General features: G+C 44.6%; 1 pseudogene; it reads right to left on the minus strand.

The window, feature by feature from the left end:
* Positions 1–10,574: 10,574 nt before the first annotated feature.
* Positions 10,575–10,674, minus strand: LOC112133212 (U6 spliceosomal RNA; annotated as a pseudogene).
* Positions 10,675–13,433: the final 2,759 nt, after the last annotated feature.

Consider the following 13,433-nt stretch of genomic DNA (forward strand, 5'->3'; position numbering starts at 1 on the left):
GTGCTAAACCCTTATTTACTGTTACATGCCCCACAACCCTGTGAGGTACATCTGCAGCTGATAAAGTAGATGACATAGAGATTAAGTCACTGGATTAAGTAATTGACCAAGAGCACTGGGTGCAGAAAATTGAAGATATGGAATTTGAATCTGGTGCCAAATTTCATGATATTTCCTTATTATACTTATTTGTCCTTATTAAGTGTCAACCAAATGGCTTGACAATTTATAAAAAAGATGCCTCAAATTTGTATGACAATTTATCACGAGATGCTTTCATAGGGCTAGAGTAATCACATTACAAGGAACACAGATCTTTTTAAGGTGGTTAGATTTTTCATAGGAAAACTTTTCATTAAAATAAAAATCCTGAAGAAATGTAATTTTTTTTCACTGTCAAAGAACAAATACAATTATGAATGAGTAAGTCATTGTTCTCATAAGTCATTTCATGAACTTGTAACTGTCGTATCCCAGCCGGGTACTCTGGCTCACGCCTGTATCTCTAGCACTTTGGATGACCGAGGCGGGTGGATCACTTGAGGTCAGGAGTTCAAGACCAGCCTGGCCAACATGGGAAACCTTTTCTCTACTAAAAATACAAAAATTAGCCAGAAATTGCTTGAACTCAGGAGGCGGAAGTTGTAGTGAGCCAAGATCGTGCCACTGCACTCCAGCCTGGGCAACAGAGAGAGACTCGGTCTCAAAAAACCAGGACAAGACAAAAACAGTCCTGTCCCCTTTGTTAGCCACATCACCTTCACCACTCACCCCAGGCTGGCATACTTTCGGCTTCTGGGTGGGATGAGTATGGCTGCTGCCAAACAAGGCTGTATTTGTTACTTTGGACCAAATCTGCAGCAGGAGACTATCACCTCCTCCCATTCCAGAAAAGAAGAGCTGGAGGCAGGGGTGCGCTGGTTGTGGTCCCAGTGTTATCACTCTTCTGGAAGGTGTGGCTTCTCTCTGGCTCCTTTTCTCCAAGGCTGCTCCATTAGAAGCAGGGGCTTGGCTCTCACTGGCTTACTTCCCACAGCTCTAAGAGGTCCAGAAGTCATGTTCAATTGCTTCTTCCTTGTTTAAGAAAGCATTAAAACTTAAGAATCAGGCCAGGCGCAGTGGCTCACGCCTGCAATCCCAGCACTTTGAGAGGCCGAGGCGGGCGGATCACCTGAGGTCCGGACTTCAAGACCAGCCTGACCAACATGGAGAAACCCCGTCTCTACTAAAAATACAAAATTAGCCGGGCATGGGTGCATGCCCAGCTACTCAGGAGGCTGAGGCAGGAGAATCACTTGAACCCAGGAGGTAGAGGTTGCAGTGAGCCGAGATCGTGCCACTGCACTCCAGCCTGGGCAACAAGAGCAAAGCTCTGTCTCAAAAAAAAAAAAAAAAATTAAGAGTCAAACATTATGGGGGCCGGGCGCTGTGGCTCACGCCTGTAATCCCAGCACTTTGGGAGGCCGAGGCAGGTGGATCACAAGGTCAAGAGATCAAGACCATCCTGGCCAACATGGTGAAACCTTGTCTCTACTAAAAATATAAAAATTAGCTGGGCATGGTGGCGGGCGCCTGTAATCCCAGCTACTTGGGAGGCTGAGGCAGGAGATTCGCTTGAACCCGGTAGGCAGAGGTTGCAGTGAGCCGAGATCACAGCCACTGCACTCCAGCCTGGGCGACGGAGCAAGACTCTGTTTCAAAAAAAAAAAAAAAAAAGAATCAAACATTATGGTCGACCTCATGATAGCACAGTTACCCATTTGTTGTTGTAAGTCAGTGCATGCTTATCTGAACCCAACATGTTCAGTTTGCTTGCACTCTTTTGTAAGGAAGATAATCCTCCTAACAATTCCAACAGAATTAAGAGGTCACCTTCACCTCACCTATTACAACACCGGGACAAGCCCTGTTGACTTTCACTAGAGAGAATACCCTCAGCAAAAGGAACAGGCTGGCTTTAGCTGAAATCAGTGAATCCTGAGCAAATAAAGTTCAGATTTTTGCCAAAGTTCACAGGCTGAGGAAAGCATCATGTCTCATGGATGAAATTAGACTGACGTGGGCTCTGATTCCAGCTTGGCCACACACTTCCCACGACCTGCAGCAAGCCACCGAACGCTGAGCATCACTTGCACCGTGAGTCACCGTCACCATCTTTCACAAGTCTCTGAGCATTAGGAGAGGCTGGATGAAACACACGGAGGAGTGAGGAGAGTGGTAATGAGAACAGAAATTGCTCTCTGAATGAGTATGCTTCCTCTTCTCGCCCAGAGTCATTCTTTTCAGCAAAGTCAAGGGCACAGCCCTCTATGTGAGGGAGAGTGCAGCCAGGGTGGTGATGGAGGTGGTAGAGATGAATTATTGGCATATGGGAAATAAAGAGATTTTTGATGCCCTTTTCAGTTTCTTTTGTTTAATAATATACATATTAATAATGTGGTAACTGTATAATTGATATCAAGGCATATATTCAGGTTTTATTAAAGTAATGTTTATCTGAAAACTTTTAGGCCACTGGTATAATTTTTTTTTTTTGAGACGGAGTCTCGCTCTGTCGCTCAGGTTGGAGTGCAGTGGCGCGATCTCAGCTCACTGCAACCTCTGCCTCCTGGGTTCAAGTGATTCTCCTGCCTCAGCCTCCCAAGTAGCTGGGACTACAGGCATGCCCCACTATGCCCAGCTAATTTTTGTATTTTTAATAGAGATGGGGTTTCACCATGTTGGCCAGGATGGTCTCGATCTCCTGACCTCGTGATCCATCCACCTTGGCCTCCCAAAGTGCTGGGATTAGAGGTGTGAGCCACCACGCCCAGCCACTGGTATAAATTTTTATGAATAATTTTTTCTATTCCATTATAGTCAATTTCAATAATAAAGCCTCATCATCAAGATATTAAAATCGCTGGGCATGGTGGTGCCTACTTATAGTTGCAGCTACTTGGGAGGCTGAGGAGGGAGGATCTCAAGCCAGAGAGGTTGAGGCTGCAGTGAGCTATGATTGCGCCCCTGCACTCCAGCCTGGGTGACAGAGTGATACCCTGTCTCTAAAATAAATAAGTAATAAAAATTTAACAAGATACTAAAATGTACATGCTACTCACTATCACTGAGGATATGCATCTTTACACCCTCATGAAACAAGGAGTCAAAAAGCCTGCTCCACACTTTAAAGTTATCTGATAATTTGGATACCCTTCAGGACCTGGACCTGTTTAACAGGACTGGCATCAAATGTTGTAAGGGATTGGATCTCAGAGAAAAAAGTAGCTTTATAAATAAACTTGACCAGAGGTTATTATGCCGGCAATATTCGTTCAAACAGAAAACCTGGCCAGGCATGGTGGCTCATACCTGTAATTCCAGCACTTTGGCAGGCCAAGGTGGGCAGATTGCCTGAGGTCAGGAGTTCAAGACCAGCCTGGCCAACATGGCGAAAGCCTGTCTCTACTAAAAATACAAAAAATTAGCCTGGCGTGGTGGCAGGCGCCTGTAGTCCCTACTACTCAGGAGGCTGAGGCAGGAGAATTGCTTGAACCCAGGAGGCGGAGGTTGCAGTGAGCTGAGATTGAGCCACTGCACTCCAACCTAGGGGATAGAACAAGATTTTGCCTCCAGAAAAAAGAAAAGCAAAGAAAATTTTATGTCGTCAAAATATTTTTACGAAACCCGGTGTTAGTCTTGCAGAACTTGATGCAGTTTACTTAATTTATTCAACCTACTCAATGTAGTACACAGTAGTGTTGTACTACTGTGAACACAGTTTCATAGTCTGATTGGAATGCATGAGGAAAGATGGCTGAGAGACAAAATAAATCAATAAATCAGTACTATCCATCTTCTCTCAAAGTATAATGCAGGAAATCCTTCCCCAAATCCACCTTCAATAGTAGCCCTAGTAGTGATGTAAACAAGAGTATTTCCTCAGCATGCTCAGTCCCTGTACTAAACTTTACATCTCCCGGCTGCGGCGGCTTAGCAAGGATCTGTTGATCAGTATTGTCGGTGCAGTCCTGGAGAGACACTGCTTTTTTGCTTCTCTTGTTAAAGTGGTTAAAGTGAATGTTAAGTAGAAAAAGGGCGTGGTTTGCTAGGGTGGAAGCAGCACAGAGATGGAAAAAATAAGGGCCACCCTGAGTAACGAACATTTACATTTAACCGGGTAGGATATAAGCTATAGATTGCTTCTTAGTCATAAAGTACCTTTTATAAAGAAAATGGAGGCCGGGCGCGGTGGCTCACGCCTGTAATCCCAGCACTTTGGGAGGCCGATGCGTGTGGATTGCCTGAGCCCAGGAGTTTGAGACCAGCCTGGCCAACATAGTGAAACCCCGTCTCTATTAAAAATACAAAAATTACCCGGGAGTGGTGGCGGCGCCTGTGGTCCCAGCTACTCGGGAGGCTGAGGCAGGAGAATGGCGGGAACCCGGGAGGCGGAGCTTGCAGGGAGCCGAGATCGCGCCACCGCACTCCAGCCTGGGCGACAGCGAGACTCCGTCTCAAATAAATAAATAAATTAATTAATTTTAAAAAAAGAAGAAGAAGAAAGAAAATGGAAACAGCCCGGCACGGTGGCTCACGCCTGAAATCCCAGCATTTTGGGAGGCTGAGGAGGGCGGATACCTGAGATAGGGAGTCGAGACCAGCCTGACCGATATGGAGAAACCCCGGCTCTACTAAAAGTACAAAATTTGCTGGGCATGGTGGTGCATGCCTGTAATCCCGGGAGGTGGAGGTTGCGGTAGTCTGGGATTGTGCCATTGCACTCCAGCCTAGGCAACAAGAGCAAAACTCTGTCCCCCACCCACCTAAAAAAAAAGAAAAAATGAAAATGGATACAAACATGAAGTTATAGAAAAGTAGTGGAGATAACATGGTAAAGTAAAAAGATCTTATGGATAGAACTCTTTAGGAAAAGTTATAAACGCAAATATTTTAGTAAACATTGTAAGACTAAACTATAATAAAACTGTTTCTGCTGTCCCCACCTAGCTAATGCAAAACAATGTTTTCTAAGATTCAGAAGTTTACACAGGATACATCTACCTAGGCCTAGTGTGCTTTCTCAGGTTTTGTTTCTTTAAAAACTTAATAATTCTGTTAGTATTATACTCTCAAAAAAAGTTGTCTGCAAATGATTTTAGATGAGCATCCCTCTTGAAGGTAGAAGGAGGACACGTTTGACAGAAACATCAATGGGTTGTATGTAGTAATCACAGTTCGTGTGTGTGCATATGAATAAAATATGTTTCTTTCACATTATTAATTTTTTTTTTTTTTTGAGACGAAGTCTTGCTTTCGTCCCCCAGGCTGGAGTGCAATGGTGCGATCTCGGCTCGCTGCAACCTCTGCCTCCTAGGTTCAAGCAATTCTCCTGCCTCAGCCTCCTGAGTAGCTGGGATTACCGGTGCCCACCACCATGCCCGGTTAATTTTTGCATTTTTAGTAGAAACGGGGTTTCACCGTGTTGGCCAGGCTGGTCTCGATCTCCTGACCTGGTGATCTGCCCTCCTTGGCCTCCCAAAGTGCTGGGATTACAGGCATGAGCCACTGTGCCCAGCCCACATTATTAAATCTTAATATTTATATCATTTCCACTAGTGTAGATGCTAACTTAAATGCTTAGTCTTGATCTCTGATCTTTACCAAGTCAATACATCTAATACTTAAAATTAATGTTTTTCCCTCTGTTGCTGAGGCTGGAGAGCAGTGGCACCATCATGGCTGACTGCGGCCTCGACATCCTGGGTTCAAGCAATCCTCTCACCACAGCCTCCTAAGTACAGACACACGCCATTGCGCCTGGCTATTTTTTCACAAAGTTTCTTTGTAGAGACAGAGTCTGGCTTTGTTTCTCAGACTGGTCGTGAACTCCTGGCCTCAAGTAATCCCCCCCCGTCAAAGTACTGGGATTACAGGCATGAGCCATGGCACTGGCCCTGTTAGAACGTAGTGCAAGCTTTGAACTCCTGGCCTCAAGTAATTGTACTGGGATTACAGGCGTGAGCCACTGCACTGGCCCTGTTAGAACATAGTGCAAGCTTTGAACTCCTGGCCTCAAGTAATCGTACTGGGATTACAGGCGTGAGCCACTGCACTGGCCCTGTTAGAACATAGTGCAAGCTTTGAACTCCTGGCCTCAAGTAATCGTACTGGGATTACAGGCGTGAGCCACTGCACTGGCCCTGTTAGAACATAGTGCTGACTTTGTCAATGCTTTTTCATCAGTAGTAGGTAGAATGTAGGGACTGGTTAAATGTTACGGTGATTACAATCTTGAAAGAAAGTAAGTAGTGTCATTACTGCCAAATAACTTCTTCTTTAGCCTGTAACTATTTCAATGTGCATTTTGATTGTAATCAGAAACAGTGGAGGGAGGAGCCAGGCCTACATTTTATCTATTATTCTATCTGCTTAGTGCAAAAGTCCCTGACTCCTAATCCAGGATTTTTTTTTTTCTCGGAGGGTTAAACATAGTTTTCTTTTTAAAGATTTGTGGACTGGGCAGACAATTAATTGTACAGAATCCCCACGCATATTGTGGGAATGAAAAAAAAGAAGACAGGATGCAGAGTCCTAATGGCACAATTGGCAAACAGAGTAGGAGGTAGTCTCTAGTAGCATCATAAACGAAAACAGCCCCCAAATACCTAGTGAGAGCTCTTCCTTGTTTGTAACAAGCTTTGCTTGAGGAACTAATAGTAAAGAATGCGGTTACAGAAAATACAGTGGTGTCTGCCAAACACCTCGGCAAATACAAATCCACACTGGAGAAGGAGACATCTTTGTCTTCCGGGATACCTGACCGACTCCTACTGCTCAGCCACGCTTCTCTCCCACATGCACCCCCAGTAATGACTCCGAGGTAAAGTTCTGAGTTCTCACGATGGCAGGAGAATCAGCCTGTCAAGACAGTCACCTCGATTAACCACACGCTGCAAATCCGAGGACTCTGTGAGGGAAGGGCTCTGTCTTCCCATCCAGGGTTTAGGCACTGGGATTAGAGTTCTCCAGAAAGACACAATCAGTAGGATAGGTAGAGAGATGCATGAGAGGAGGTGTATCAGGGGAACTGGCTTATGCTATTAGGAGGCTGGTAAGTCCCAGGATGTGACACGCCCTCGTGTGTCAGCTGGAGGGTGTGTCTCCAGCTGGAGACCAGCCACGTGTGAAGGCCTTAGAGCCAGGGAGGCCGATGGTGGGGCTTGTGGCCAGGGCTGAAGCCCCGCAAACCCCGGGAGCTGCTGGTGTAAGTCCTGGGGCCCAAAGGCCTGGGAACCCGGAGTTCTGGTGAACAAGGACAGGAGAGGAAGAGGGCCTGCATCCCACCACGGAAGATGGACACACAGATTCGCCTTTGCTCTGTTTTTGCTTGGAGTGCCCACCCAATTGAGGGCAGATCTTCCCCATCCCCTCCAGTGTGACTCTCACCCTCATCTTTTCCAGAAACACTTTCACAGACATACCCCAAATAATGCTTTCCCAGGTTTCTAGGCATTCCTTAATTCAGCCAAGTTGACACCTAAAATCAATCGTCACAATGTGGGGGAAAGACGCCTAGCCAGCCCCCACCACAGCAACATATAGACATGTCATTATGTTCTCGCCAACAGGTTCTACCACAAAGTTTTTGTGCCACTTTGTAGAGTCCTTTTTTTCTTTTTTCTTTTTTTTAAGACAGAGTCTTGCTCTGTCACCCAGGCTGGAGTGCAGTGGCATGATCTTGGCTGACTGCAACCTCCACCTCCTAGGTTCAAGCGGTTCTCCTGCCTCAGCCTCCCAAGTAGCTGGGCTAAAGGCGCCTGCCACCATGCCCGGCTAATTTTTTGTATTTTTAGTAGAGACAGGGTTTCACCATGTTGGGCAGGCTGGTCTCAAACTCCTGACCTCAGGGATCCGCCCGCCTCAGCCTCCCAGAGTGCTGGGATTACAGGCGTGAGCCACTGCAGCTGGTCACTTTGTAGAGTCTTAAAGAGAGAGGGTGTACCCTTCTCCTCTAGAGCCTGGCTTCAATGTAAACACAATGATAGAAACTGGGTCACCAGATATCCTGTAGGATGGAGGCTGCATGTGTCAAAGAAACGAGAGTCAAGGTCCCTGAATTCATTCTGCCTACTGGATATTAAATGAGGAAAATAAACTTCCAGCCTCTTTAAGCCACCATTACTTTGCTTTTTACTGTCACACATAGCTGAAGCTAGTACATTGGATACATTGACTGTCCTAAAGTTAAGGTCTGGAAGATCTAACATGGACAGCTGAGCATGGGATTTATCTGAGTTTGGGATAACTCATGGGATCATTCTGAGTTTTTGGCAGTGATGGCGAGGGGAGGTGGCTGAGGAACAGGAGATAAAGCTCTGGAAAAAGCAGTGTTAATCGTGGAGAAGGACTCAGACTGTCTCTGCCTTCTAGACTATGTGGCTTTAATAATGAAGAGCTGCAATATAAAACCTGTGAACCAAAAGCATTTTCTCGAAACTGATAGTTCCTGAAAAGAGAGAGGATAGAAGGAAACCGATATTTCTATCTAAGTCCTGTGTGCCATGGACAGTTTCATTTGATTTTAATCCTGTATGGGTAAGCCTTGGTCTTTTCTCTTGCCTGCTCCAAGCGTGGAGGCGCAGTACAGTGATAGAACAGCGTGAATCCAGGCCAGCTCACCTGCGCCATTGCTGACTTCGCCTGAAAATTCTCTCATCCATTCTTACCATCTTGTTGCATTCTCAGGCCTTCTCAAAACCACCTTGGGGACATTCTTCATCTTGGAATGGTGCCTGTGAACAAAGATGGAGTTACTCTGTTTAGGTAATGCTAAGAAAAAAATTTGTTTTCCTTACTCCCTTTTCTCACTGGATGCCTTCAGTAAGTAGGCCATCCCTTAGATACAGGCACATAGAGAAGAGGCACTGTGGTGGGCAGAAATATGAGAATGCCCCCAGGATTCTCAACCACTGGTACACATACACCTTCTCCCAGTTTTTCAAACACACACTAATCTGGGTGCTGGCCAGGAGCGGTGGTTCATGTCTGTAATCCCAGCACTTTGGGAGGCCGAGGCGGGTGGATCACGAGGTCAAGAGATCAAGACCATCCTGGACAACATGGTGAAACCCCGTCTCTACTAACATCCAAAAATTAGCCAGGCATGGCGGTGTGCACCTATGATCCCAGCTACTTGGGAGGCTGAGGCAGGAGAATCGCTTGAACCTGGAAGGAGGTGGAGGTTGCAGTGAGCCAAAATCACACCACTGTACTCCAGCCTGGGCAACAGAGTGACAGAGTGAGACTATGTCTCAAAAAAAAAAAAAAAAAAAAAATCTCGTTGCTGATGTGAGAGATTTTGCAGATGTAATTAAGGCCAAATCAATTGACCTTCAGGTAGGCAGATTGCCCTGGATAGGCCTGACCTACTCATGTGAGCCCCTAACAAAGACTGGGTTTTTGTGGCGAGGAAGACACAATGTGAGGGATTGGTGGCTTGGGAGAAGGATTCTGGAGAGACACACGGCGTGGATCTGACAGTGGTGGACAGTGGCCTCTGACAGCAACTCTCATTGACAGTCAGCAAGAAAATGGGGTCTTCATCCACTCCTCTAACTTTAAGGAACTGAGTTCTGTCAACGATGTAAATGAACTTGGAAGAAGACCCCAAACTTAAGAGAATACTTGCTGTCCAGCCTCTGAGACTCTGAGCAGAGAACCCAGTCACGGGATGCTGGATTTCTGGCCTGCAGAACTGTGAGCCCCTACATGGGTGTTGTTTTCAGATGCTATGTTTGTGGTCACCTGTTACAATGCAATAGACAACTGACACAGACACCCCACTGAACTGCTCAGTGACTAAGGAGATAAAGAAAGAGGATTAGAAGTGGATTCTTCAAGCAACGCCTACATCTTATGTTGGGTTCAGGAAACAAATCAAGCCGGGCGCGGTGGCTCACACCTGTAATCCCAGCACTTTGGGAGGCTGAGGCGGGTGGATCACCTGAGGTCAGGAGTTCGAGACCAGCCTGGTCAACATGGCGAAACCCCGTCTCTACCAAAAATACAAGAATTAGCTGGGCGTGATGGCAGGCGCCTGTAATCTCAGCTATTCGGGAGACTGATGCAGGAGAATTGCTTGAACCTGGGAGGTGGAGGTTGCGGTGAGCTGAGATAGCGCCACTGCACTCCAGCCTGGGCAACAGAGTGAGACTGTATCTAAAAAAAAGAAAACAAATCAAAAATTCTGTTCTAACACAAAATTATTTTGTTAGACCAAAATGATAGCCTCAACACAAACCTAGAATAGCTTTGGCACAGAATTTAACCTAGAAAGAAAATATACTCGGTGAGGATTTTTTCATGAGAAAGTAATAAATTTTACCCTTCCCCTACAAGGGTGAAACCCTCTCCCTGAACCAAAGTTCTTTAGAAGATACAAAGTATTTATTTTCCAAAAATTCATCCTACTTATCTCTATACCTGTTCACAAGACAATGAACTAAATGTCTTCACATATTCAATGAAATGAGCACAAATTGCTATCAGTTTCAGTAGTTTTACATTTTATTTTAAGAATTTTCTTATTTTAAGAAAATGTGGAATGCTTCACAAATTTGGGTGTCATCCTCGTGCAGGGGCCATGCTAATCTCCATATCGTTCCAATTTTAGTTTATGTGCTGCTGAAGCGATCATGGTTTCCGTTTTTTTCTGACCAGATTCTGCATAAGCATCTTCTAGAGAGAAGCCTCCTGCAGGTATTGACAGATTCTTGCATTTTCTTTGTTTTTCTCCACTTCTCACTCATTCACGAGAGGTTTCACGTTTGATTACTGGTAGTTAACTGTGTAATCCACGTGGTTGAAGTTCGTTCCATGAAGTTAGTGGCGTACCCTCTCTCAGTCTTACAGAGGCTAATAACAGGTACTCACAGATTGTTACCTGTGGCTTTCCACTTTAAGGAGATAAATCCTTCTTCAAAGGAAATCCAACACATAGCACACACACAGGTAGTTGAAATTCTCATCCAGCCCTTTGTTTACCTAGCATCTATTTGATGCCAGTCTCCATATATATGCACAGAATTGTTAGAATGCAATGTGTGGAGAAAAATAAAATACTCACAAACACACACACACACGGTCCCCTCCTCTTGGGTCCGTTTTTCTAGACTGCAGGTTGCTATGTCAGTTGAATTAATCATGACCAGTACTAAAAAAAATAAGGGATTTGGGCTGGGCGTGGTGGCTGACACCTGTAATCTTGGCACTTTGGGATGCTGAGGTGGGCGGGTCATTTGAGGTCAGGAGTTGGAAACCAGCCTGGTCAACATGGTGAAATCCTGTCTCTACTAAAAATATTAAAAAATTAGTCGGGCATGGTGGCACGTGCCCGTAATCCCAGCTACTTGGGAGGCTGAAGCAGGAGAATCCTTTGAGCGGGAGGTGGAGGTTGCAGTGAGCTGAGACTGCACCACTGCACTCAGCCTAGGCAAGAGTGAGACTCCATCTCAAAAAAAAAAAAAAAAAAAAAAGATTCAGTGCACTTTTTCTGCAGCAAAGCTAAAAGTGTTTCATCAGCTGCATGTCCCATGTCATGTAAAACTGTGTTTCTTCCAGTGGGTCATGGTCAGTAGTATGAAAAGCACTGACTGACATAAGGGAGTTAAGTCTAATACAAGAGACAAATTACAACACTAAGGCATTGAAGGAGAGATATGAAGAACTATGAGCTCATGTATCACAGGAGGAATTTAATTATCCAAGGAGATTTGGAAACACTTCCCGGAGGAAGCTCAAGCTGAAAAGGCAGTAAGTGGGGTAGATGCCCTTCACCCTGGGGTATCTTCCATTAATCCCTGCAGTTCACTTCTAAAGGTAATCATGGTTGGGCAAATCGATGAACGAAAGCTTGCTTTCTTCTTCAAAATGATTGGTGGTTTAAAAGGAAAACTATTACCGAGTACAAAACAAATAAATTCTTTTCTTCTTCTTTTTTTTCTTTTTTCTTTCTTTTAATTTTTTTCTTTGTTTCTTCTTATCATCTAGAAGTGCCTTTGGTCTTGTCCTTTCAAAATCTTGAGGGTTTTGCAAAGCTTAGCATTTTACATGGAGGTTCCCATGGCTCTATACTATATCTTCTTATATCACACGTGAATTGATATAAAGGTTAGGGGAACCACAAGGGCAGTACTTTTATATGTAGACTATCTGGAAGGTTTGTATTTATAAAGCCAAACCCCAAAATAGGTTTTCTTAAACTTCTGAGTTTGTTTAGCGTTGTTACATAATTCTAGCAAATTTTACCACTCAAAGACCCTTACGCTTGGTCTCGTTTACAAAGCTGGACCATTTCATATAGTCAGGATATAGTTATCAATTAATGTAGTCAATATTTTTAAATACTTTAATTGTCTGACTTGAAAAATATCCTTCCTCAGCACGAATTTTTTTTTTTTTTTTTTTTTTTAATTTGAGATGGAGTTTTGCTCTTGTTGTCCAGGCTGGAGAGCAGTGACGTGATCTCAGCTCACTGCAACCTCCACCGCCTGGGTTCAGGTGATTCTCCTGCCTCAGCCTCCTGAGGAGCTGGGATTACAGGCACCCACCACCACGCCCAGCTAATTTATGTATTTTTAGTAGACACAGGGTTTCACCATGTTGGCCAGGCTGGTCTCAAACTCCTGACCTCAGGTGACTCACCCGCCTCAGCCTCCCAAAGTGCTGGGATTACCGACGTGAGCCACCGCACCCGGCCCAAAATTCTTATATGATAAATCAAACTTATAAAAATAGTGAACCTGATATTCTGAAACATCACAATGCTTTGTATATATTTAAATCTCAACTTAGAATCACAAATCTAAATCAATGACTCAATTGTATGTTTTACATTGGAGTTACTTGGCTATTTCCATAGCTGAGTTCTCCTAAATATCACAAACAAAACTAAATAGATTTTTACATATCCAAAAGAATGAAGACTCTGGTTATGGTACTTCTTTCAGTTAAAAGGCACTAGTCTTCTAGGGGGAATCACTGTCATTGGGTTGGACATTTCAGCTGGGCGTGAACTCTAAGGCAGCAGATACCCAGGGTGCTTCTCCTCAGCACCCACCAAGGAACTGACCTCCCACCACATGATGTTGATGCATCCCTTCCTATGTGATTTTTTGGGATTTCTTTTGCGCCTGCTTGAAGTGACATAATGACCAGATACGTTTGTGAAGATGCTGACTGGGGTTTGGTCAGAGGCCCTGGCAGGCCCACTGAATTCTTACCATACATCAGTGGTCTCATAACCTTTCAGGCTTTCTATTCCTGAAGCTCAAAACACCCCTCTCAGCAGCATACATACATCACTTGAGAGATTTTGCATTTTCTTGGCTCTTAATATACTCAAATGCCTTTTTCATTTAAATCTAGAGTTTGATCTGGATGAAATACTGCAT

This window comes from Pongo abelii, chromosome 3 (assembly GCF_028885655.2).
Source record: "Pongo abelii isolate AG06213 chromosome 3, NHGRI_mPonAbe1-v2.0_pri, whole genome shotgun sequence".
NCBI classification, from domain to species: Eukaryota; Metazoa; Chordata; class Mammalia; order Primates; family Hominidae; genus Pongo; species Pongo abelii.